Source organism: Podarcis filfolensis (assembly GCF_964270895.1).
Source record: "Podarcis filfolensis genome assembly, chromosome: 11".
Lineage (NCBI taxonomy): Eukaryota > Metazoa > Chordata > Lepidosauria > Squamata > Lacertidae > Podarcis > Podarcis filfolensis.
The window spans coordinates 34,837,526-34,863,192 of record NC_139613.1 but is presented as its reverse complement, the minus strand read 5'-3'; the positions used below and the strand labels follow the sequence as shown (position 1 = coordinate 34,863,192).

The 25,667-nt window shown below is 41.3% G+C and overlaps 2 long non-coding RNA genes across 3 annotated transcripts in view; one reads left to right on the top strand and one right to left on the bottom strand.

The window, feature by feature from the left end:
• Positions 1-25,667, bottom strand: part of LOC310745080 — a 320,552-nt gene that overhangs the window by 73,261 nt on the left and 221,624 nt on the right. For both annotated transcript variants that reach the window (XR_014539908.1, XR_014539909.1), the window contains exons 4-5: positions 23,348-23,489; positions 22,656-22,731 (exon numbers count right to left, since the gene is read on the bottom strand). This is a non-coding gene — a long non-coding RNA (uncharacterized lncRNA). The remainder of the gene's footprint in view (positions 1-22,655; positions 22,732-23,347; positions 23,490-25,667) is intronic.
• On the top strand, positions 20,019-22,616 carry LOC310745154. Its single transcript, XR_014539994.1, has 3 exons — positions 20,019-20,156; positions 21,208-21,941; positions 22,301-22,616. It is a non-coding gene; the product is annotated as an uncharacterized lncRNA (long non-coding RNA).

Sequence of the window (25,667 nt, the reverse complement as noted above, 5' to 3'; positions counted from 1 at the left end):
AAGGTTTGTGTTCTGGTGAGGTACAAGTGCCTCACATCTACACTCCTCAATGTTGTGCAAGACCTCTGTTCTGGGAAGTGTAGTTCCAAGGAACTCCACTACCAAAGTTAAGAAGAAGGGTGCTGGCTGTCTTGCCTATGGATCCTTCATTTCTCAAATCAAGAACTTCTCATCCCACTCCAATATGCAAATGTTCCAAATAAGTACCTCGTGGGCAAGGAAAGGAGACTGGTAGAAAGTGAGGATTGATCCACCCACCCCAAAACACCAAATCAACTGCGACTCCAAGTGGAGTGGTTTGGAACCCAGGTTTCCCCAATTTATTGGATTATCACCATATAAGGAAAACCCAAATTGACATGGGGAAAGCATCAAGACTGAGGCTGAACCCTAACTTTCTCTAGATTGGAGCGTATTCTTTTCAGTTTAATGATTAGCTTGAAACATGTGTTGTTTAAATTCAGTCCACTATTACTTGCATGCATCAGCCGACAGAGTACAATAATCTAAAAGCAAGAGATTCTGACAATTTTGTCAAGCCACTGTGTTTTAACATGGATTTTTAAAGACAGTCTAATTTGCTAATGGATGGTTCACATCCCTGTGATGGGAGCTATATCCATATGCATCTTTTGGATTGACATCAATTGTCATCGAACACGGGCTGTGCCTGGCATCTGTCAGCATCTGGTGGCAGGTATAGTGAGACATATTGAAGAGAGCCTCTTCACAGTTTCAGTACTCATGGGCTCATGTGTGGGGAAGAGAGCAGTAGGGGAATGGGAATGGCAAATAAAAGAAAAACCCATCACTTTTAGCCTGCTCCTCCCACTTCATGCAGTTCCCTACTTCTTGAATTTTTTTTTCACCCACACATTCAGTTTCTTTTAACTCTTAATAGTAAGGGTAGGTCAATTTTAACTGCACACACAGCAGAACTGCAAAGTGAATAGCACTCCCAACCCCACTCAGAGAGAAAAATACTAGCCCCAGAAACCTGCAAAATTACTTCTACCCCTGTTTGCAACATGCTTTTTTCTCGATGCTTAACTTGCTTGGAATGACGAGTCCTAAATTTAGCAGAGATTGCTAACTGGAATTTAGAATTACTGCTCTGTATGCGGTTGGAACAAACTAGGTCAATCTCGCAGATTAAAAAAAGAGAGACGACTATGGGAAGTAACAGCAACTACTTCCTGTTAGTACTTCAATGCTGTCATGTACAATAAGTGAAATGAAAAGTAGTAGTAGAATAATTTACAGCTTGATATTAATAATAAATGAATGAAATGGTTAGATATAACAGTTTCTCTCTCTCTCTCTCTCTCTCTCTCTCTCTCTCTCACACACACACACACACACACACACACACACCCTCCAAATTCCAAGTATAGTTTTCTTCTGCCTTGGATACTTTTCTCATATAGAAATGCTCATATAGAAAATGCTAATGCTAAAGCTATCCATCGCCATAAATGAAATATAAAAGGATGTTGTGGTTAGAGAATGTAGATGCTATTTTAACAAATGGCAGCCTTGCGTCTCTTCCCAGACATTTTGAACTGCAGCTTGTATCATACCTGACCTTGGGCTATGCCGGCTGGTGCTAATGGGATTTCTCACCCCAAATATATGAGAGCACGAGCTTGGGGAAGGCTGACACAGAGTGTACATGGCCTTTGCACGCTTCTTAATAATCTTTGGATGTAGGAACAATTCAGACACAAGGCAGTCCCACATATTTTCCTTGAGTGTGTCACCATTGGGTTTTACATTCTGCTGGTGGTACATATATGGAGGTGCTTTTTGTGTGAACCAGAACACCCATCTGGATAGTGTATATGTAGTCACTCTATTTTGTATATCCAAATTACCACGTCTTTTCTACACATCCTTGTGTAGCATTAAAAAAATATAAAAATATGGTTTGTTAGGCCAGTGCCAATGCATTGCTGCATATGACAATTAATCTTCTTTGACATCTGCAAGTTTTAATTCAAGGACGGGGAACACAGGTGCTATTGGACTCAAGGGGCAAGTTTACTGTCTATGTTTGGCTACAACTGGGTGCCATTTTGAATCAAGATGGCAGAGTGGCTCTTTCAAAATTCCACTGAAATAACCATTGATTTAAAACACTGAGTTTTTGTTTCCTAGAAGTCCCAAGTAACACAACAACCAGGTACAAGGTTGCTAGCTGTTAATAAAGTGATACTCCAAATCATTTTGAACCATTCTAAGAGTGCTGTGTTTGTGATGCTGGCAAGATCTTTGACACTGAATAAAAGCCAAAATTCTAAAAGTTCTATATCTGGTTCCTTGCTTCTTCTTCCTAAACTGGTGATTCATTATACTTAAATTGCTACATTGCTGGTGAATTCAGTTATGGCCATGAGACTACAAGTAACAGGCATGCCCACTGAATGGGTACACAAAATGCCCATTTCTTCCTTAGCCCCTACTGCAAAGAACAGGGCTGAACCCAAGCCCCCAAGATCCCACCAAATATGATTTAGATGAAATTCATTCAATGTGCAAACACAGCATCCTTTCATCTATAAGCCATCCAGAACTCAAAATAAAAATGCTACAGTTGAATTTTAAATGTGTATTAGGATGCTACCTCTCTTGCTATAGACTTGCATGTTACATTTTTGGAATTTTCAATGGGCACGGTAGATTGCATATGCTAAAATGTTGATCTGAAATTCCAGAAGGTAAAAGAGATTGGATAAAGTTTAATCTGTTAAACTAAGACATCAGAAGCACTGAATTAATTAGATCAGGTTAGCACTGGTGATGTGCACCAGACTGAACAGACACATTTAAAAAGAAAGAGGGCATAAAAGTAGGTTTGTTGGATTCCTCCCTATAAATCAACAAATGCAATGGATGGGGAAAGCAAGATGCCTGTGTTTTACAGCAGGAAACCTTTTACTAAAAGAAGGAATAAGGTGAGGAAGCATCTGACACTGCTCTGGTCTGGTGCTCACTTCAGCTCTTCAATAAACACACAGGACGTTACTGGCTGTACGTCTGAATAAATAAAGTATACTATTCATTGTATTAAATTGTAGATTTCAACAGAAGTAGCTCATAAAGTTCACTTCAGCTCTTCTGCTGTGGGACCCTGTACTGGAGAATGAATGAACATTATCATCATCTGTTGGGCGTATACAAAACTGAGTAGTGGTCTTATTTCAGTTCTTAGTCAACAGGAGCCCACACAGCACACAAAAAATCCAAAGCAATACTAATTAGTACCCTTACTATTGTAGGAAAAAAAGAGCCCAAATTTTGAACTGGGATTAATTAATAAACTCTCCTTTTTATCTTCTACGTTGATAATGTGCAGTGTTCATTAGGGCACTGATATGGCCATAGGAACTGCCGAGTAATGAAATTAGCTAACAAGGTATGGCCAACATTTGAAGTCCCTAGCTAGAATTTCCAGAATTATTAAAAAATGGAGATAACCGTTTACGATACTGCATAAGAACAGTAGCAAGCCAGCATAGAGAATTTGATTCTCCAACCTTTTTACATGGATGACTGCCTCAGTATTGGGAAATACAAAAAGGCACAGTCACTATTGTAGCTTTTATCATTCTTATCTGTGCCAAGTGTATCTTGACCACTAGAAGGTATACTAGGTAGTCCTTTACAGCAGTGCTATCTTGCATACAGCAATGCTAAATGTAGTTAAAATGATCAGCACCTGACATTGCCCAGAAACTGAGAAAGGTCTGAAAATTTAAAGCAAATTTATCGGATGGCTCTGGTACTCCTCTCTGTTTACCGGTATAAACTCTTGATGCATTCCAATTCAAGTGATAGCTTAACTGGCTCAAGAGGACATGATAACCTGCTTTCAGACAAGTCTTTAAACATATGTCAACAGAGATCAGAGCTGCAAAGCAGAAAGCATGTGTGGGAGTGGATCACAGCAATGTTTAACTTAAGAGCCCCTCACAGTGTGGTCTATCCTTCCAGTGTACAGCCCTAATCTGCAGATGCCAATGAGAATTTGCCAAGGAACTTCAAAAGAGTTGGCATTTCAGGCACAGGCAGACAGCATGACCTGCTGCAACACCCGACTTTTCGGTCAGTGTGTGTGTGTGTGTGTTTTCACTTCCCTCTCTAAACTTATTACAGGACACACATATCCTTGATGTAGAAATATACGGTAATAATTTCAGTTTTACCGATTCTTCTTTATTTTGTTGTTGCAATAATGGCAATGCCTCTGTGAATGTACAGAGCATTTCCCCCTCAGCACTGTTATTTTATTCTTATTCATATAGTGTTATGCCTGTGCCTGTGGCTTTATGGAATACAAACGAAAAGGGAGGTCTCTGCCCTGGGGTGTTTACAATCCAGAATTCGACATAGTAGAGGCAAGAGAGACAAGGGAGCAGCCATATGAGGGTTGTGGGAGAAATTCAAATCAGTTTGCATTTAAAGACAAATCTAACTAATTTCATTCCAAAAATAAAAGCTCCCTTCAGATTGATTATGCATAACCCCACACTGTAGTATTGATGAGACAGATTGGCAGTGGCTCTCCCAGTCCTACCTGGAGATGTCCCAGATTGATACTGGGACCTTTTGCATGCAAGGCAGATGATCTACCACAGACCTATGGCCATTCACACATGCTCAATGACGTTAGTGGGTATATACCAAGATCACAATCACCACTTCCTTTTTCATTCATCTGGGCCATGTGCAGGGATGAAAAGTGGTGGACGACCTAATCAAGAGGACGGTTTTCCAGTGCATATTAAGTAACCACACCCAGGCTCAGATTTGAAGTCAGGCATAGGTCAGCAATGAAACAATAAATCACCCGAGGCCAGTGAAGGAAAGAAACCACAGCTGTGGCCTAGTGGTCTCAGCTACTCTTTCCGGGAGTTTTAGCCCCAATAAAGCAGTTGCAAGGACTAAAGGTCCCCGCCTTCTCTTTGCTCTCTAAGGCTCCTCCCTTGATTCCTTCCCCAATACTGTAACCTAAGGTTTCGCCTTCTTGCCTCTCGTTTTTTTGCCCTCTTCATTTCTTTGCCTGTTCTGGGAGACAGGGAGAGGGGAGCTGGTTGCAGCAGGAAGGGAAGACTTCCTGTCTACACTCAGCCTTGGAGTCTGTACTGCTCTCTGCCATAGCCTCTTCCTGCTCACTAAACCCTGTTGCCTTGTCTGCTCCCAACACCTCCTCCTCCCATTCTGCTCCTTCTCCCTCTTACTGCTCATCATTGTCCCACCACCAATCCCCTGAATCTGAGCCTGCTTCCCCAGAGGTTTCCTAGGGGCTTTTCCGGCTAGTGTCTCCCACAACTCCTCTCCATCCAGCCAGTCCATTACATCCATGCTTGTGGGCAACAAGATCTAGATTGAAAGCAGCAGGTTGAGGGAAAGCATGAATGATCCAGACTGAGAAAAACCTACAAACAGGTTAGTGTGTACTCAGTCTTGCAATGCAATTGTATTCATGTCAATTCAGAAGTAAAACCTACTGGTGTTCAGTTGGGGTTAGTCCTGAACAGGTGTGTACAGGATCACAGTTTTACCGACTTATTGGTTATCACTGAAATTGATCACAGTCCCAGACATTCAAATAAAGTAAACTTTAAACAGTCTTTTTGGCAATCTGAGTTGAGGAGCTCAGTGTACCATCTAGTTTCTTTTCCCGACCGGTTGTAGAAAAACGAAATTAAGACCAGGCAACCACTTTTTAAAAATTTGAGGCTGGAAAAGAACATGTACAAAACATAAAAGGCACACACTGGAGCATTTAGTGACAATGAAAAATATGGAAAATACTGCTTTTGAATTGGAAAGTCCTTTTCAGAACTGATTTACCAAGTCGCTTAAAGAGTATAAAGCTGGCAATCTGAGCTGCAAAATGATGATGACTGCTCTAATTACAGAAATAAAATAAAATTGCATGCCATAGTTTGTATATTTTTTGAACTCATTTAGGCATCTTATAATACGTGAGTCTGACATACTTGCAAATACATAAAACTCACTTATGGGAAGGATATTGCACCGTTCTCTGTTGTTACTCTCATCACATTTCCCCCCTTAATCCTGTTCTTTGATATTTTTTTTAATCTGCTGAACACTAATTATTTAACCTTACCTCCTACCAACTTTCTTGCTTTATTTGGGGGTTTCTTAAGGGCTATAATGAGCTGTCCCTACACAAACAGGCCAAATTAGTGGATAATTACTGCTGGGCCTGTGAATGCTCTCACTCCCCTTTTCTTACAGTTTCACAACATTACCAGAATGGTCTGTCACCTCCCTACCAATTAGGCACAATTACTACTTTATAACATTAGTGGTGGCAGGCTTATTATGTTGGAGGATATGTTAAAGTATGGAGGAGGTATAAAGGTTGGGTGAGTGGGCAGTGAATTGAGGCCAGAGGAGGTCATTTTGGCACTGGGAACTTGTACGCTATATTCATTGTGCTATTATCCAGGATCACAGCTGCACCAACCTCGGCTGTGGTGAGCGACAAGCGAGTGAGAGCTCTTGAACATCAGCATTTCATTCTTAAGTAAGCAAAGCTGCTCTCAGATCTGCAGAGTTTAGCTTATTCAGGTGGCAGGGTTTGCACTTCACATGGATTATTGTTCTTTAAAGATGTCTTTTGACAGACAGAGAAGGGGCCAATTTATCAAGGTGACGTATATCAAGAATGTCACAGAGAAAGGGAGGGAAGAATGGCCTGAAAGAACAACACAACATTCCCTTCCAATCTATATACAAATGGGAGTTCAAGGCAAAATAAATCAGAGTAATGCTCTGAAGGTCTTTAAACCCTCCTTTGCTCTTTGTCCAATTAACATCTGCTCACTTTATCAAGGCAGAACGGGTAGGGAAAGGCTCTCAGTCCTGTACAGTCCGTTAGCTTTTAAATGGGGAAAGGATATTTCTAAAATCTTTAAGGCCGAGAGGAGATAGCACACCACTAGGCTACAGTTAGAAGTTTCCTCAAACAGAAGGCCTGCAGCGCCTAAGCCGCAGATTCTTCTGTTATCTGCTTGAAGAAATTCCATTTCACTCGTTCTCTAGTAGTTCTCCCCATCCCAGAGCCAAAGTTTCCCATGGCAACATTTCCATATTCTGACAAACACTGTATTGAGAGTGTTGGGCAAAAGAGAGATAGGGAAATTCAATTTGTATATAAGACCCATCATCACATTGGAATTTAGAATGGTTCGTATCTTCCTAACACCGAGTGATACTTGTGCCCACAGGTTATAGGGCACTTTATCTTTTCAAAACAGGTCCTGTGGTTATTCCATGTTCTGCTTTTGCAACAGCTCGAGGTGATTTTGCACACTTGTGTACAGAAGTGGAAGTATTTGTAAATAACTAAAAAATATTGAGAGTTGCCTGTTTCCCCCGTCTTTAAACGGAGTACAGTGACAAAAGCAACTCAGTGCAATGTAGCTGCCTTTCCAAGCATGCTGTTGGACTACGGACTGCAACTCCCATCATCCCTGACTACTGACTGAGCATGCTGGGGTTGATGGGAGCTAGGAGTGCAAAACATCTGAAAGTCTCCAGGTTGGGGAAGGCTGAAATTTAGCCTCAGAAATACACACACACTCCTTGGATTAAAACCCTGATCACATATTCACAGTGCAATCCTATATAGGTTGCTCAGAGGCAAGCCACACTGGATTCAATGGGACTTACTAACTAACAGCATCTTAAAAAGCAGAGACATCACCTTGCCGACAAAGTCCGTATAGTTAAAGCTATGGTTATCCCATGTATGGGAGTGAGAGCTGGACCATAAAGAAGGCTGATCACTGAAGAATTGATGCTTTTGAATTATGGTGCTGGAGGAGACTCTTGAGAGTCCCATGGACTGCAAGAAGATCAAACCCATCCATTCTGAAGGAAATCAGCCCTGAGTGCTCACTGGAAGGACAGATCCTGAAGCTGAGGCTCCAATAATTTGGCCACCTCATGAGAAGAGAAGACTCCCTGGAAAAGACCCCGATGTTGGGAAAGATGGAGGGCACAAGGAGAAGGGGACGACAGAGGATGAGATGGTTGAATAGTGTTCTCGAAGCTACGAACATGAGTTTGACCAAACTGTGGGAGGCAGTGGAAGACAGGAGTGCCTGGCGTGCTCTGGTCCATGGGGTCATGAAGAGTCGGACACGACTAAACAACAACAACAACACTTCCACTAAGTGGATATAGGGATTCAACCTCACTGAACATTTGGGGGCAAGGCTGCATGCAATGTCACCCCTCTTGACCTCCACAAATTCAACTGAAGTCTGGAAGAGAGCCACACGGGTCAGATCCTGCTTTACCAGGGATCCCAACTGACAGAGCGTTACCTGCATACAATGGTACACATGCCTGCTCTATGCAGACATTCAGTTGAACAGATGGAGGTGAGGGGTGAATTCATGTTTACTGAATGCGTGATTTTCATATGAATACTATTTGAATGCAAAGTGGTCCTCTAAGTGCCCATATTGCTGCAAACCACAGAACCATTGATGACACACAAAGAAATCTGTGCATGGAAATGTCTGTAGCTGAATGGATATTGTTGAATCATGAAGAAAGATTTATTTCCGATCCAATGCGTTTTGGAATATCCCTTCTTCAGGAGCCCGTTTTGATAGCAGTTCTCATCAAGTGCATAGGGGTTTGTGCATTTGATGAGAATTACTATTCAAAATGTGCCCCTGAAGAAGGATTATTCCAAAATGCACCAGCCCTGGAATAAATCTCTCTACCAACACCTGGAGTTTCTTCCTCTCTTTTTTCCTGTCAGTGGTGCCTTCCCAGATTTGTGGTCATTTTTCCTGTTTAATCATGTGCCACTTACACCAGTTTAGGGAAATGATAATTGTTTTTCTTATGGAAGGTGGAGCATGTGTGGTTGTATTAAATTTCAGGTGGACAGACGACACATTGTCTTGCAACTGCCTGGAATAGGGCTTTAGCATGGCTGCACCTGCCATATGGAACACTCTTCCCTCTGAGATAAATAAGGCATGGACCAAATATCTTATGTTTTTGGCATATGCTAAAGTTGTTGCTCACACATTCTACTGCATCTTACTGATCCCTATGACATTTGAACTATATTTCAGGTTCTTGTGATGATATACAAAGCCCTGAACAACTTGGGTCCAAGATAGCCTAAGGGCTGCCTGAGTTCCTACACCTGAGCTTTTTGGGGGGAGAGGAGCAAAGTTGTTGAGCTTTTTGGGCCAAAACACTCTTTTAAAAAGTCATTTTTGAGCTATTTTAATGGGAAAATGGCACTGCTAACATAGGCTGCCATACATTCGAGTTTTACCAGACATTTTCCTGACTTCTGCCCAGACACTGCTGATGACTGAAGGTTAGCGGTTCAAATCCCCGCAACGGGATGAGCTCTCGTTGCTCTGTCCCAGCTCCTGCCAACCTAGCAATTCGAAAGCATACCAGTGCAAGTAGATAAATAGGTACTGCTGCTGTGGGAAGGTAAGTGGCATTTTTGTGCGCTCTGGCTTCCATCATGGTGTTCTGTTGCACCAGAAGCGGTTCAGTCATGCTGGCCACATGACCCGGAAAGCTGTCTGTGGACAAACTCCAGCTCCCTCGGCCTGAAAGTGACATGAGTGCTGAACCCCATATTCGCCTTTGACTGGACTTAACCATCCAGGGGTCCTTTACCTTACCTTTATCTTTAGTTTAATCCTTATGACTAGGAATAAATAAATTGGAGCCTCTTTCCACTTACTCACTCAGGCCATTTTAGGTGCCGGAAACAAATAGTGCAGTAGGTAACTGTTGTTGCTGTTGTAGCAGAAGGCAGGCATCACTGGTGATGCTCTACTCTTATGGGTTCAACATCCAATGCCAGAGCACAATACCGTAAGTTGTGATACTGAATCAGGGGAGCAGAATTCTGGTCAATTCTAAGATGCTCAAACAGTACAGCAAGAGATAGGGAATAAAGGTGTATGCTTGGTTCAGATCAGCATTTGACTCAATATTCAAGTGAAATATAGTTTTTAGGAATACAGTATTATAAGACATTTATTTTTTGCTTCATGTCTTCAGTGCACTGAAGTCAGAGATAGCAAAAAATAACTTAAGTCATTTTGTTGAAGTTAGACCCAAAGGAACTGTATGATTATCCACTTTAAATTAAACCTGAGATCCTTTCCTGCAGCTTTTTTTAAAGAAGAAATTTGACAGGTTTCCTTACTCCATCCACAGACACAAGGGATAAGCACACACTCCCTACTCAAAAATAAAAATATGTAAAGTCCTCCTCACACAGGCATTCAGCTTCACATTAGGAGCTGGCAATTGCTCTAATGCAAATGCACGAGCTGTAATAAGCTTCCACTTCCCAAGATGTATTCGTATAATACAACTTTTATCGGGTTGAATAAACCTGCTTTACATTTCAGGCATCACAATTACAAACATCACTTTTTAAAAGAAATATTATAGAGATCACTTCTTACTAAGAAAAGCAATTCAAACAGGGAGTGCTCAGTGTTGCTTTAAGCATCCATATCTTATGGCTGTGCAAGACCCTCCCTGCTTTGCCTCAGGGTCCTTTCTGGCACTTCAGATTTGGCCTCCGTTGAGTTGGGATAATTTCAGAAGGGCCTCACCTCAGATCCTGAATATGAGGCTGTATTCAGAAAACCACTTGCTGACTTGCATTTGGAAGCCAAAACAGCCATAACTTTCTGGCTTCTTCATATAAGCGCATGAAATCTGCACCTACATAGTTTTTGTTTTGTTTTGTTTTTTGAAAGAATGGGTTTCCCCTCCCCAAACAGCCATACCATTTTATTTTATTTTTGGTAAAATGGCAATGCAAACATACCTAATAAAAACAAAAACAAAACAAAACACTCTAGCCCCTCACCAACAGAAGTTGATGGCCGTCCTGAATTTTGGAAGTAGCAGAATCAAGCCTGATGTTAACAAACACAATCCCTTAATTTCTTTAAGGCAACTAAAATAGCTGATATTTTTGGATGTGCCTCCATCACAATACAAACTAATTTCCCTGTTCAAGTAACTTCAGCACATGGCTGTCACATGGAAGATGGAGCAAGCTCATGTTTTCCTGCTCTGGAGACTAGGACCCAAACCAATGGCTTCAAGTTACACAAAAGGAGATTCAGACTAAACATCAGGAAGAACTTTCTGATGGTAAGAGCTGTTCAAATGTGGGATGGCCTCTCTTGGAATGTGGTGGACTCTCCTTCCTTGGAGGTTTTTAAACAGAGGTATGCTGACCATCTGTCATGCATGCTTTCATTGAGATTCCTGAAAGGGATTTGGACTAAATAGCCCTCAAGGTTCCTTCCAACTCTACAATTCTACGTTTCTAAGATTCTGTGAAGAGTTATAGGAGACCCCCCTCCTTCCATTCAACCCAGCCCAAGTGGGATTGACACTTTCCCAGAGTTTCACTTGAGCAATCAAAAAACCCTCAAATAATTTTTTGAATGTTGGATCTGAGCGCTCTGCAGTGCTCCTGTAGCAGAATCAAGGTGGCTATACTGGGATGGAGCTGATAGGAGTTGAACAACATCTGACAGCCCCCACGTTGGCTACCCTTGTTCTAGAAAACAGTGAGTAAATAAAATACATGTGGCTCAAAGGGTCATTTTAGATTCTCACCACCCTTCTGGTGCCACCATTGCAGTGATTCAGAAGAGGATGAAAGAAGGAGGAGATAATTTTGCCCCTGGCTGGCTGCATTTATGTTTTGTCCAGAGCTGAAAAATTGGATAGTAAGAGAAAATGAATAATGGTGTGGGGATGGGGTGGAAATGAAGAGAAATTTGTTTTTTCCCCCTTTAAAAAAACACTATCTGAGGAATCAATCACTTCCACATTGTTTCCTAATCTTTTACTTATGGTTCACATCTTTTACAATATGGTTCACAGGGGGACAAGGAAGGGAAAAACCTTTTGTATTAAAAATGTCTTCCATGGGCCGCCCTATTGTTTGCTGATAAGCCAGCCAAGTCAAAGATTTAATTCCATTGTCAAGAGTGTTATTCTGCTGATAGAACCAGGAATGCCCTCCCATACAAAACCCCTTTAATAACTTTTCCTGAAGGCATATGGCACCAGCACTGTTCTAGAAGTACACAAAGTACCATTTATCAAATATGCCATGAGTTTCAGAAGGAGTCCCACATTACGATCACATTAGAAAAATAGGTTAAGAAAGTTTTTCTCCCTTTGCAGATCAGTCTTTCTGATCCAGTGTTTCTGTTTACTGCTCAATTTTGGTACTTTCCTCTGATATAATTAGATACAAAGCCCTTTGGGGGTCAAAGACCTTGTCTTTTTGTTCATGACATTCTGCTCCACATTCTGAACACCGATGGGGCTTATTAATAAGAAGAAACGATATGATGTGATTGGAGTCACTGGTTGCTATTTAGGCATTCAAGTGGTACAACTTCTCAGCACAGAATCATAAAATTGAAGAGTTGGGAGGGATCCCAATGGCCATCTAGTCCAACCCTCTGCAATTCAGGAATCTCAACTAAAGCATCTGTGACAGATGGCCATCCAACCTCTGCTTAAAAATCTACAGGGAAGGAGAGTCCACACCCTCCCAAGGGAGTCCATTCCACAATTGATCAGCTCTTACTGACAGAAAGTTATTCCTGGTGTTTAGACAGAATCTCATTTTTTTGTAATTTGAATCCATTGGTTTGGGCCCTACTTCCTGTAGCTCCATCTTCCATGTGACAAGCTGTAGGTACTTCAAGGTGGCTATCCTATCTCCGTTCTCTCTTCTCTTTTCCAGACTGAACATACCCAACTCCCTCAACTGTAGCTTATGGGTTGGTTGGTTGGTTGGTTGGTTGGTTAGTTGGTTGGTTTATTACAATTGTATTCCACCGTTCCTCCAAGGAGCTCAAGATTCTCTATCCTTCCCATTTTGTCCTCATCAGAAGACATCACCAAAGGTTTATCTAGTCTAGCATTCACGGTCAGATGGGAGGCCTCTCATAGTACTCCCCCTACTTTCAGTTCTGAATAACTGGTATCCAGAGACATATTGGCTTCAACAGTGGAGACAGAACATAACCATTATGGCTAGTAACAAATGGTAGCCCTCTCCTCCATGAATTTGTCTAATCCTCTTTTAAAGCCATCCAAGTTGCTGACAATCACAACTTCTCCTGGAAGTGAATTCCATAGCTGAACTATGTGCTATGTGAAGAAGTATTTTCTTTTGTCTGCAGCTGGCAGCTTCCCCTCCTTGTGTTGGCTTCCCACACAATTTAGAAGTCTGATTATGCAGATGTCAGGTCCAGCTCTGTCCGGGCCTGGTACCTGGGGTTTCTGTGGAGGAGGAGCAGGACCCACAGAAGATTTCTGCCCTACCAATGACTCTGAGAATCCATTGGATCCAGGCATCCTAGGCCCTGGACCAGAAGCCTCAATACCAATTGCCTGGGTTCCTGGCTGGTTCTCAAAGTCCTTCATGTTACCCCCAGGGCCACTGGAATGGATGACACGGTGAGCCAGGTAGGAGCTTCAGGGCTGCCAGCAAAGTGCTCAGCTACTTGGGAGGCAGGGGGAGACTGAAGAGGCACCTGCCTGGATCCAACACCTGCCTACCAGCTAGAAAGGGCTGGGGCCTCCAGCTCCTACATAAGCTCTTGGTCTGAGCTGCTTAACTGCTGAAACTCAAAGCAAAGCAACACCTCACTGAACCAGATAAATAGACAGCAGGCATCCAAAGCTTGGAGAGCTTAAAAATGTAGGAAGCTGCCTTATTCCAAGTCAAGCCATCAGCCTATCAAGCTTATTATTGTCTACACTGACTGGCAGCAACTGTCCCAAGATTTCAGGCAGAACTCTTTCCAAGACACCCACGTCTGAATCAGGGACCTTCTGCATGCAGCTTATACTACTGAGCTACACACCCTCCCAAACACAACTTTGGCAGGCTCTTCCTGCAGACATTCAATCTGCAATGCATGGAGGGCAGTGATGATGGACAAGAGGGCATGACCCAATGAGCATTTCCCTGTTCTCACTCTTATGTGATTTGGGGCAGACAGGTTGAATGGGGTTTTTGTGTTCATCATTTACTCCAAAACTCATTTTCTCCGAGAAGCTCATAAATATTTTTCGATTTGTGATTTAAGTCAATACATTAAAAAAAAAAAAAGATTGTACAAGCTCTACTTTAGTTATTACACATCTTAAAACCCTTCCTTGGAATTCAGGTTTATCATTAAGGTGACTGGAATGTGGCTTAAAATCTTCCCTCTTCCACATCATTATTCATTGTTACAGTTTTTTTCAGGTCTGCTTTAAATTCTGCCCCATCTCTGCTCCATTTCCAACAATCCCTTCTAAGTAGAGCCACTTATCCAATAATAATCAAATCCAAGACAAATGCACCAACCTAGGATGTTCAAGAGGGTGTAAATTTAGGCAAAACAAACTTGGCTATATTTAGAAAAAACAGATGGGTACCCCATTGTATGCAACATATGATGCCGTAGCAAACAATTCTCAGATAATGCCAGCAACATGGTGATTTCATTGTACGAAATGAACTCCATATTTACTTATCATTGTGTGTCTTGCTTAATTCAATATCACCAAAAAAGAAGAAGAAAACAGAAAAACCCTCAGTTGATGCCTTGCTAGATCTGGCATTCAACACTTCCTTGCAATCATGAATTTACTAAAGCACATATGTTTTCACACATATCTCCAACAGCAGAGCCAACCCTTTTAGTAATTACCGGACATTTTTGTCACTGGTTGTGCTGGGCAATGTAAAATGCACTTTGGAAGTCTTTCACATACCCAGAACATTATCAGCATTTTTTATTTTTTGGTGCCCTTCGTACTTCTTTCTGATCCCAGCTTCCCAAAAGGATATTTACAACCCCCTGCTGCTGTAGTCAGGGCCTCACACTCTTAGGGACAAACTAAACTCAATACCATTCTATAGTTGTTGTGTTTAAAATGGAGACAGAAGGCAGGAGGACTTGACTCTGCATAAGACCTAGATGGGGGAGTGAGAGGGATTAAACCCTTCAATTTGCATCAGGAGCAGGGGTGGAGTGGGGCACATCCAGGACTGCAAAACACAACCCCTTTAGGTACATGGAACATCCACATAATAAATGTACTATATAGTTAAGTGTGCTAGCATTTAACGATAGGCAAATCTGCTTTATTGGAATGCAAAAGAAATACCTTACAACATTAGGAAACTGGAAATCACTGTAGTTTCAGTAAACATTATTTAGAATTACTAAAAATAAGGAGAGGAGGAGGAGGAGGAACAAGTGCTTTTCTTTCCCTGTGGGATATCCGAGAACTTCACAATACAGTGGTACCTCGGGTTAAGTACTTAATTCGTTCCGGGGGTCCATTCTTAACCTGAAGCTGTTCTTAACCTGAAGCACCACTTTAGCTAATGGGGCCTCCTGCTGCTGCTGTGCCGCCAGAGCATGATTTCTGTTCTCATCCTGAAGCAAAGTTCTTAACCTGAGGTACTATTTCTGGGTTAGTGGAGTCTGTAACCTGAAGTGCATGTAACCTGAAGTGTATGTAACCCGAGGTACCACTGTACTAAAGGTATACTCACCCAATGCAACTCATATGAAGATACAATTCAGCATTTTTAAGGTAATGCAGGACAGCCCACCCATGAGTCAAAATGAGATGACCACCTCAGGTGACAGGATCCACAAGGACAGCAGGTCCGGCCTTCAAGGAATGCATTGGCCACTGCCACTGCCATGTGTTCCTTGGAGATTGAATCTCCATCTTCCTCAACAGCGCCCCCAATTTTGCCTCCATAAGAGATGCTGCTGGTCTTTTCCCAACCCTAGGGAGGAAATGGTGGAAGTTGACCTCTGATGGGTCTCCTGGGCTCTGCACCCAGCAGGACTGATTCAGAGTGAGCCCCTTTCCCCTTTCGATTTCCACTTCAACCGTTAGGTGAGGTTAATTTGATCTCCCCCTTGTTCCTGATGTAGATATTCACTCTTCTCTTCCTCCCTGGCCAGTGGGCCAGGTGTGTGTGAAGAAGTCATTTTGTGGTGGTTCACCTCAGGTGCCAAAATGTCTTGGGCCAGCCCTGAGGTAATGCATATTTGTGAAAATAAATATTCTAGGCCTTTGGTATTAATCCAGAGTGAAATGAAACCAGGGATGGAATTTAACTCAAAAAAGTAGGCTTCGTTTCCTAAAAATGATGAGACTCCACAGTCAATCTTCCAGAATCCAGACTAGTACAGTGAACAGGCTAGGAGACTGTCATCTAGACTTACATTGTGACAAAGCTTTTCTTCAGTGCATAGAACTACTGACTAATTCAACTAGATGATCCAAACTGCTTTTGAGGGGGATCATGGTGACTGTGCCATACACTGCATTAGCATGGAGTTGCAGATACGTAAAAGCGAGTCTGGTGATCACAATGCAATAAGACGTGCTGTTGCAAGCATGTGAATCTCCACTGAGAAACTATTGTCATGTCTGTGGGGACAGAATTTATATTATGTTTTCTATGCAAATGCTGTACATCTGCATGGAAGATGCAACACTTGCACACAGGTTTTGACTGTGTGTATCAGCCCTGATAAATTTGTTTTGAAATCAAAGGATTATGAACTGGATTTTTGTCATCTCCCTTCTGTCTGGTTACTTTAATAATAGAGACCATTAGCACTGATGAGGTGTTGCTGTTATGTAATTAGCTGGAAGTGGAATTAAAATGGAAGTTCCACAAAATGTTTAATGTGTTAGCTAGTCCCCCCTCCCCTTTCTTTCTCTAACAGGGAATTAAAAAGCATCAACCACATCTGGAAATATTTCCTTTAGGGGAACAGTTTTCATTTTGACATTTAGGGTAGTGACAGATTCATTCATAGTTTTAATTTGATCATACTGTTCACCCCTACAATTAGCCTCTGACTTGAAATGCTCAATTGTCAGTGATGTAAACTCACCCCTTGAACTTTCTGAGAAGTTCATTGGTTCATAAAAGCAACAAGTGCTGGTATCAAATTGTAGGCTATAGTTAAGAAGTCTGAACAGCTAAATAACCGATTCTGTGACTGGAAAAAACAAAAACTGTGCAGATCATATGATCAGTTTTTCATGATCTGCAAATGTTTGTTTCTGATCGCATAATTAGGCATGTAGACACTCAGACCAAGGAGCCAATGAAATTTCCAATATGTTCAAAGAATGACTTCAGTTGTCAATGATGCAGAGAGACAGCTGATGCCATAGACTATGGCTGCAAACACACATTTTATTATAGATCCCATGGAGCTTGAGTACTTGCTTTTTCTATGCACAATCTAGATTTGTTGCATTTTTTTGGGGGGGAGGGGAGGTTCTTGAGAAACTGATTTCATTCCGAAAATAAAATCTCATTACAAATGCATTCTGCAACACCCTGTGGTGTGTCCGTTTGAATATAGATGACAACAGAAGCTCCCAGCAATGGGGGGGGGGTCCAGTGTATCTGCATGCGCCCAATTATGTTGTGGGTGGGCATATACTAAGGACTCAGCTACATGAGTAAAGAAAAAGCGTCATAAATACATTATAACACTGTGACACCAGATGGTACTGTGGCGTTCCGTCTCTCGGCAACATGATTTCTCATTATGAGGTTTACAACGCTTTTTCCTGAAACGTTGTTTTTTTTTTATGTGTCTAGATCCAGCCTAAGATTGCAATCAACACTTCCTTGTTCATTCACCATAGACACGTGCACGGAGGAAAATACACGGATAACCTATTCAAGTGGAAGCTTTTCAAATGCATATCAATGCATACCTTATGGATGGCAGGATCTAGAATCAATCTAGATTGAAAGCACCATGTTGAACAAGGTTCACACAGAAGCATAATATTGTTTAGTTTAACTCGCCTGTGGAAACAACTCAGAGGCTATTAAAGAAGAAAGGATAATAACAAGAAGATTGAAAGATGGGACTGGTGAACACTAAAAGCATCAGAAATATGAGATGATCGGACCCCACTGAACTCGAAGCATGGGAACCCCCAACAAAAAATTTATAATTTGGCAAAACATTTGGACTTTATGATATGTATTTGTATAATTTGGAATAATTAATGTGATTTGATTGGATTGTTAAAATGGAAAACTTAATAAAAATTATTATATATAAAAAAGAAAGCACCATGTTGAAGATGACCATGAATGTTTCTGGACTCAGAAAAGGGGCATACAAATGGGTTAGTTTTCGATCCAGCTGCAACACATTTAGCATCCATTTTGATTTAACTTTGGGAGCTTCTGGCTGCCAGATGGTGCTGTGGGGCAAATGTTATCACTGGCAGGTGGCCCTGCCTCTGTGTCACGGTACCAATTCATGCCTAAGACCTATTTTGCTCCTAGTTTTTTGCTCTCATATCATAAACTCACAAAGAACACTTTCCCTTTCTTTCTGCAGAGAGCTGAACATATGCCTTAAGAACAGCTTCTTTTCCATCAATCCTGATGTTGATGGGCCATCACACACTAACGTCCAAACATGAGAAATGCGTTTGGCTTTTTATATATATAAAAAATAAGCCTTCTGAATTTCTCATTGAAAGTGTTGGCAGTCAGCCCATCATTTGAAAGTGAAGAAAACATCTTGATTTAACATCTGAGCAGGGATTTTTTTTTTTAAAAAAAATTCATTCTTTCATTCGTTCTTTTTAATCTGTAAACAATTGGACCATATGTACTGTGACGGAAACATGAAGGCTTGTGACAGAATACTATTTAAGGAACCTAGTGCTTAATTGCTTCTCTTGATTAGCTGAAAAGGAATCTACATGCCCAGTTCCGAAGCTCTGATGAAAATATATAGAGTTGTTAAAAAATGGTTCTTCAATGGAAAATTCAGGTAGGAGCAAAATGTGTGTGCGTGTGTGCTGCAATGTTCGGTCAAGTAGTTGGTTAAATACATTGATTTAAAACATTTTAATTAATTAAAAAGGAAGCTCTGACTAATCAGTCGGCAGAGATTTTATTAGTTATAATACAAGTGCTTATGAAAATTGCAGATGCAATTGTAAGCACTCTATTAATAGACATGCCTTTGTATGTTAAAGAGAGACAGAAAGCTTTTTTTACCATGGTACCTGCTGTAACACATGCATTTCTCCAGGGCAACAAAGTAGGCTTTTTTTTGCTTTAGAACTATTGTTATTCTCCAATGCAAATTTATGCAGATTTATATCAATTGGTTTATCTATTCATTAAAACTCATTGGTTTAAGTGACTAATGCTACAATCCTCTACACCAGGAATGGGGTTTTTCCTTCCTTTTGGAAGCGATTTGTACCTACAAGTTTCAGATCATCAGATTATTTATCTATTTAATTAATTAATTAATTAATTTCTATACCGCCCTATACCTGAAGGTCTCAGGGCGGTTCACATAAAATATCGAATACATAAAATCAAAACAAAACCAACAACCCAATAAAAGAAAACCCCCCCAAAGAGCCAGCATTTTTTAAAAAAAGGGTATAGGATGTAGATCAAGTCAGGCAAAGGCTGATGTCATTGTGATGTCAAGCGACTGCCAGGGCTTTGCACTGAAAATGCTGCTAAAATGGATAAAAACGTTGTTTCAGCAGCACCTTGCAAGATACTTCAAAGTCCAGACTTAAGGACTTCAATACACAGCCAAACTGAGCAGGACTTAACTTTGCAGAGAATCAATCCTGCTCATAGAATCATAGAATTGTAGAGTAGAAAGGGACTCCAAGCTTCATCTAGTCCAACCCCCTGCAATGAAGGAATCACAGTTAAAGAATCTCTGACTGATGGCCATCCAACCTCTGTTTAAAAACTCCAGTGAAGGTGAGTCCATCACCTTCCACTGTTCCACTGTTGAATAGCTCTTCCTGCCAGAAAGTTCTTCTGAATGTTTGCCAAAACCTCATTTCTTGTCATTTGAGTCTATTGGTTTAGGTCCTCCCCTCTGAAGCAGTAGGAAACATCTGGTTCCACCATCCATCTGACAGCCCTTCAGATGTGGGACTGCCCTTGTATCTGGACCAGAAGCTGCAACTGATGCAGGATGCGGTGGCCAGAGTGCTCACAGGAGCAGGTTAGTGGCAGCATGTTACTCCTTTGCTGAGAAAACTGCACTGGTTGCTGATTTGCTGCTGGGACAGATTCAAGGTTATTGAGTTGACTCAACAAAGCCCTATGCATCTTGGGTCCAGACTACACTGAAGACTGCCTTATTTCTTCTGCTCCACAGTGATCCCTGAGATCTTCTATTGGGGTATTTATGGTGCCCCACCCACGCTGCACAGTTTTGATAGGCTTCTTCCAGTGTCTGAGCTTTCTTTATGGCAGGGTCTGCTATGTGAAACTCATTGTTAACTCATTGTTAATAGAAATCTGCCCGACGTCACCCCTGCTCTCTTTTAGACGTCTTCTAAAAACTGTATAGTTCAGACATGCCTTAGGAATTAGACTTTCTTTTACCAACCAGTTTTTATTGACATCTAACTGCTGCTTTTATCAATGTTATTACTGTTGATTTGCATTTTTATGTTGTACATTGCCTTACTATATTTCCCATGGAAGTGTGGTTTGTAAATATTTATGAATAAATGTGTGACCCAAGTTGTTGTAGTGTGGCATATATGGGAGTGCATTTTAGCTTGACCTATGGCACTTGGTCCATAACCAGAATGAACTTCAGGCTTCTTAAGTCCCAGAGCTTAAAGTGCAACTTCTTTTTTTACTAAACTAGGTTCTAGATTATAAATGTGGTCAAACTGATGAAAGGTGGGCATCTAGCATTAGCAAGAAATGTGACAGATAGATAGATGATAGATAGATACAGATTTAGAGATATAGAGATATAGAGATACACACATACACACAGTGCTTTTTTCTAAAAAAATGTTTAAGGGTACTCTCCTTTTGACTCAAAGAAAATCTTCATTTTATAGTTCGAATTGGGGGAAAATGAATACAGTAACTGGACAAAAGTACAAAAATGTGAATATATGTGTGTGTTTCATGTATTATGGGGTCTCTAGAAACAGTAAAGATCACCTATCTTAATAATAATAATAATAATAATAATAATAATAATAATAATAATAAATTGATAGTATTTGTTGTACTTGATTCTACTGAAGGAAACCTGTTCCTAGATGAAATGTGTGCACATTTCCCCACAACTTCCATGGGATATCTCTGACAGCAAGGGATAGTACACTTTGGACCCATCAACAGAGGACGGTGGAGGGGTCTCCCTTTTGCTTCTCCTGAACCTGAATTCCTTGATTGAAGACCAAGTTCACATTTTTCTCTTTGTTGAATAAATCTTACAATTCCATTATTTAATACTGTCGATGCTTTCACACACTCAATACAAAGCCTGGCCTCAAACATCCACTGCTGAGCCATCACTAAGGCCAAAATATAGATTGACCTGGTTCACATGGAGTGCTAAACCAAACCATGACTTAACATGCATGTGGAAGCCTGGTGGTTCTGAGGAAGAGATCATGGCTGCTGCACTCCTTCTCTGGTCCACCTGCTGCTATGCTACCCAAGACTAAGCCATGGGTTGGCTTCACAGGTGGATTTGCTCTTGGTGTGCTGCTCATTGTTTGTATCAAAGGGACAAATCATGAACCCAGATTCAGCAGACATGTTAGCCAAATCATGGCTTAAGCCCTGAGCAACACAGTTTAACCCCAGGTAAGATGGCAGCAGCTGGAGTGCTACTTCCACAGTCTTCGGTCCAGGAACCCATACACTTGTGCATACAATACAAACCATGGTTTGCGTTCATGTTATGTGCAAACTTTGCCCCTGTCTCATCGCCAACTATTTAGCATACAGTTGTTCTTCAAAATGGTGATAGGTAAAAGGTAAAGGTACCCCTGCCCGTACGGGCCAGTCGTGTCCGACTCTAGGGTTAGGTGCTCATCTCGCTCTAGAGGCCGTGAGCCGGCGCCGTCCGAAGACACTTCCGGGTCACGTGGCCAGCGTGACGAAGCTGCAGCTGGCGAGCCAGCACCAGCGCAGCACACAGAAACGCCGTTTACCTTCCCGCTATAAAGCGGTACCTATTTATCTACTTGCACTTAAGAGTGCTTTCGAACTGCTAGGTGGGCAGGAGCTGGGACCGAACGACGGGAGCTCACCCCGCCGTGGGGATTCAAACCGCTGAGCACTGAGGTTTTACCCACAGCGCCACCCGCATCCCCAAAATGGTGATAGATTTGTGCAATTGTCCCAAATTCTCAGTTGTCCTCATTCATCCCCCATGCTTCCTCTTGGGTACCAATACCACCCAACACAGCTATTCTAGTGTATATGCCGAAAGGCATGTAATATCCAGTATCTGAAGACATTGATAACTCAAGCAAACTGAATTCTTGTCATTCGGGGATGGGGAAATACAAAATTGTGAAAGACTTCGGAACATTATTACACAATATCTATTTAGAGTTCTACTTATATAACATATGAGTCGATATACAAATAGGCATGTGCCTGCCTTAAGGATAAAGACATTTTCGTGCATGACTAAAATATGAAGACTGATAAATAATTTTAATATTTCTGAACTTACTGTTTGGAGTGCCATACAGAAATGCGAAAATAAAATGCATTTATCTCTTTGTCTCTTCCACTTTCTTGCAATTAATCTGTTAGATACGGGTGAAAACAGTACAGTATTCACATTATTATTTCCATTTAACAAAACTGTAACTTATCTCTCTAATATACAACCTTTTACCAACGCAAGGAAAAATAACCATCTTTGATGCACGAACATTAGCATTCTTAATTGATCACTGCTGAGCAAACACCACTTTTGGAAATAGCTTTTTAAAAACAACAATATTTTTAACAACATGTTAATGGCATCGGTATCAGTTCTTGTGAGCTTCTGAAAGGAGAGAGATCATTATTTTTCTCACCTCTAGTTTTGCAGTCCCCAACCCCCACTGATAAGATAATTTTGAACATTGAATCTTAACTCTGAAATTAGCTACATGTTTAGCCTCAACTGATTGACAGTACTCATTAACATGAATGTAAAGCTTTAATATTTAAAATCTGCATTTTATTAATATTTCATAGGGGGTCATAGGTAATGTCCATGTGTGAGAGATAGAAATGGAAGGAGGAGATAGCAGAGGAATCCAATTCAATTACTTCTCCCCCTAATTGCAAATGACTTCAAAGATTGAGGTACTCTCCCTCCTCCATGACCTTAGTGCATACGCTAGACTTCATTAGGAAACACTTTTTTTGTACCTGTCAGTAATCTCATTCTAATGTGGGTGGTCAGGTTGGGAACAGGATCATTGCAGAATTCATTGAGGTTGGGAATTGCCTCGGAGGCAAGGTCCGGGTGACATGGCTCAAGTTGGTGGTAAGGTCAAATCTTAGTGCTGGGCTGAGAAAAGAAGGTAAAGTATTATTTGTCATTTTTGTAGATTGTGTTCATGGCACAATATGAATAATCTATACAGTGGTACCTCGGGTTACATATGCTTCAGGTTACATACGCTTCAGGTTACAAACTAACCCAGAAATAGTACCTCAGGTTAAGAACTTTGCCTCAGGATGAGAACAGAAATCGTGCTCCAGCGGCGCGGTGGCAGCGGGAGACCCCATTAGCTAAAGTGGTGCTTCAGGTTAAGAACAGTTTCAGGTTAAGAATGGACCTCCGGAATGAATTAAGTTCTTAACCTGAGGTACCACTGTAATCCCTAAGATCTTGCATGGAAACTCAACATCACCCTCTGAGCCAAGGTGGAAAAGATATTTATTTGAGGAAAGGGGAAGGAGATAGGGGTGCTGTTGTCCTTTTGAGGGTGTCCAAAGGACCCCCATCCCACTGTTGGTACAAGCTGCATTGGTAAATCAAGGTATCTAGAGGCTGGCTCCATCTGCACTATACATTTAAAGCAGTATCATACCACTTTAAACAGTTATGACTTCCCCCAAGAATCCTGGGAACCATAGTTTGTTAAGGGTGCCAAGAGTTGGCAGGAGACTTCTGTTTCCCTCACAGAGCTACACTTCTCAGAATGGTTTAACCAAGGCCGGATTTAGGTTTGATGAGGCCTTAAGCTACTGAAGGTAATGGGGCCCTTTATATGTCTAGCTGTCCTTTGTCAGCAACAAATTGTCACCGTTTTTTGTGTCGAATATATGCTATAGGGTAATTTATGGACATGATAGGTATCTAAAGCCATTTGCCGCTGTTGCTGTATGTAGGTTTTATTTTATTTATTTTTTAACTTACGTTTTGGAAATGTACATCCAGTTTTTTTCCTTATTTTTTTAGGGGGGCTCCCAAGAGTGGGGCCCTAAGCTATAACTGTTTTAGCTTATATTGAAATCTGGCCCCGGGTTTCACCAGCAATCCCTTTTCTGGGAATTTAAGCTCTGCGAAGGGAATGGGGCCTCCTAACAACTCTCGACACCCTTAACAAACTACACCTCTCAACATTTTGGATCCTGTACTCTCAGTTAACTGATACACTTCTCACATTACTACCCTTTTAATACAATCTATTCTCTAGTTAAGTACTCTCTATATATTTGAAATGGCTGCCTAGTAAGAGAACACCCTTGGGAAATGGAGTAAAGGCTCTTCTTGGACCTAGTCAATAACACGAGTACTTTCCCTCTCTTGTTAGCAGCTTCTCTCCTGAGATTCCCTTTTAAAATGCATCTTGGGAATAGCAGAGACAAGTGACCTCAGTAACATGGGGCACCAGAGCACACATGGATCAGGAGTTAAATACTCTAGGTCTGAAGTTATTATTATTATTTTGCTCTACTTAGTATTCCATACCCAGATTTTGCATAGGAACATCAGGGAGGCATAAATGTTTCTAAGGCTGGATCTAGACACATCAAAGAAGCGTTTCAGTTAAACGTGTTGTAAATCTAAACAGAGAAATCCAGTGTGGAAAAATGGGACTCCACAGCACCATCTGGTGGCACAGTGTTCTGTCACATATATAACGCATATAAATCGCTTTTTCTTTACCAATCTAGCTGAGTCCTCAATACACTGATTGACACAACTGCTTGGACAGAACAATCAGTAAAATTCAGCTAAAGGACAATTGAGATTGGTATCTAGTGTTTAAGCTTTCTATACACTGGTAACTTGGTTCCTGAACAGCTTAGTTGTCGAAGAAATCGGTTCTAGAACGCTGCAAACTGGTTTGCGGGTGTTTTTTGGTAGCCAAACGTCATTGGATTGGAAACTTCTGCAGCCAATCGGAAGCTGTGCCTTGGTTTTCAAACGGTTTCGGGAGTTGGACAAACTCCCAGAACAGATTAAATTCATAAACCACTGTACATCCCAACGTTTTTGGGTTGGGTTCCTCCCCCCCAATTGATTTTTTTCCTCAGCCTCTAGTAGCTGAGAATTGCATACCATTATTTGAAATATTTTACTCTGTGGACAAGCGATACGTTTTTCTTCAGCCCATAAGATATAACCCCAAACATTGCAGGCATAGTAAATATGTATGTTTTAGAACAGGAAGAAACAGAAAATGAATGCCAACCAGAACATTTACAATATGCACTGTTTAAAGAAAAAAATGTG